Here is a 2,048-nt window from a genome sequence, read left to right as displayed (position 1 = left end):
CTCGTATACTACTAATAATTAGTTAAAACGCATAATCTCAATATTTGTCTGATAGAAGGTATATTGCATGAATAATTGGCAGAGGTTCGTACTACGAATGTCGCGAATATGTATAATATCAATATACTTGTTCTGTTATAATGTACGTATTTCAAGCTACAAGTAGTATATGCAACGCGCATATACTACTTGTAGCTTGAAATACGGAAAATGCATAAACGCGAAGTTAGGAGCATGGGACGCGTAGCGTCATCATCGCTTCGCGTCACTTGGCGCGTGAAGTCGTTCGCGATCCGCGCCGAGACGAAGCTTTCTCGCCTGACACATTCACGTTTCATTTGCAGGACGTGACAGCTTGAGACAGATCGTCCGCTCCGGATCAGGTGGGCATCGGTACTTATTTAATAGGTAAGTGAAACTTGCGTTTATTTATTAACTTCTTTATTCTTTCACTGACGTATTGCATAATAGATATTTGTACGCTGATAATTCGATCGAACGCGCATTTTGCAATACTTGTTTGATTGGAAACCAAAACATGTAGCATCGCCGCGACGACACACGTTACCGCTGTGTCGTCGCATCGCTTTTGGCATTAAATTGATCGCACAGAGAACGGCCTTTTATTATTTTACAATTAAATGCAATCCATTGCGTTCTCGTTTTATTTATGAAATATCGCGGGGATCAAACATGTCGTAATTTCGTATGCTGATTTTTGCATTATCGCAACACGATTAAATACGCGTTAAATGTAATTACATCGGAACTGTTGAATAAAGTATAAAGCCGCGCGATTGTTATTCTAGTGATTAATTATAACTGCAGTTAATTATAATTAATAATTTATTTGTTTCTGCAAACATAAAGAAATGGTAATACACAAAAGAACAAATAAAATAAAAGTTGGAGCGATGACAGGGATGACGGCGCAGAGGATTGCAAGATGAACATTTTATAATTAATTAATTTTATTATTTACTATTGATGAAAGTAATTATTTATATGCATAGTACAGCATTTTAGATTTATGTAATATAATTACATTCTGCGTGTGATATACAAGGTGTTTGGAAAATAATTATACATCTTTTGCAGAGGCAGAATGAACTAAACTGACAAGAAAATTGCAAAATGGTAGAGGACTTCTCAGGTTAGTTATTCTGCCCCTATGCAAGATTTATCATTATTTTCCAAATCCTGTATATACTAACAAATAAATAAGATATTTTGTATTATATTTTAAGATTGTTTTAGTAAAATATTTATAATTGTGAATAAATATTTCAAAATATATTTAAGATATTTAATTAATACAGGTCATTTTTTAATTAAATTTTATATCAAAAATGTAATTTTAAATCTCAAATAAGATTACTTGCATACATAAACTCCAATAAAATTATTCAATATATTTATTTTAAACATTTTAGTTGAATGTATTTGTTTGTATTACAGATTAGTATTGTACGGAGATACTACAATTCCGCTGTTGCATATCGTGGGTGATTGCAATCTAATAAAGGGATCCGATAATTTGTGAGGAAGTAAAGGAAAAAATTTGAAAATTTGAAAGGAGGAAACATAGGAAAAGCATCGATTGCCGTTGGAATAACTTTGTGGTAAGCATTATTGTTTACTACAATAAAATTAGCATTTCCTTCTCGTTTATTCGGATTATTTTATTTCAATTTAAAAATAATAATTAGAGAAAATAATTAATCTAAAACATTGAAAAAGTTTACTTTCATAAAGATATTTTTTTGAATAATGAACAATTATTTTAATATTTAATTGAAAAGTAATTAAAAAATTCTGTGCGCATAAGAAATATCTTATAAATCATTGATTATTTTGTATACGTTAGTTTAATGTATAATTCATGATTGTATGTTACAGAATCATTATACTATATGGCCAATAACTCTATTAGTACGCATCGATCGGTGAGTGATAAAATATTTTATTAATGAGGTAATGAATTTTGAAAATTGTGTCATATATGTTTATATACCAACATTGTTACAATTCACACGAGTGAATATACA

The 2,048-nt window shown here is 30.3% G+C and overlaps 1 long non-coding RNA gene across 1 annotated transcript in view; it reads left to right on the top strand.

Moving 5' to 3' along the window:
• Positions 1 to 934, top strand: part of LOC108757145 — a 2,213-nt gene extending 1,279 nt beyond the window's left edge. The window contains exons 2-3 of the long non-coding RNA XR_001939886.1: positions 345 to 408; positions 871 to 934. This is a non-coding gene — a long non-coding RNA (uncharacterized LOC108757145). The remainder of the gene's footprint in view (positions 1 to 344; positions 409 to 870) is intronic.
• Positions 935 to 2,048: the final 1,114 nt, after the last annotated feature.

The sequence above is a fragment of the Trachymyrmex septentrionalis genome, unplaced genomic scaffold (assembly GCF_001594115.1).
Source record: "Trachymyrmex septentrionalis isolate Tsep2-gDNA-1 unplaced genomic scaffold, Tsep1.0 scaffold132, whole genome shotgun sequence".
Classification (NCBI taxonomy): Eukaryota; Metazoa; Arthropoda; class Insecta; order Hymenoptera; family Formicidae; genus Trachymyrmex; species Trachymyrmex septentrionalis.
Note: the sequence above shows the minus strand (reverse complement) of the source record. Positions and strands in the feature narration are given on the sequence as shown.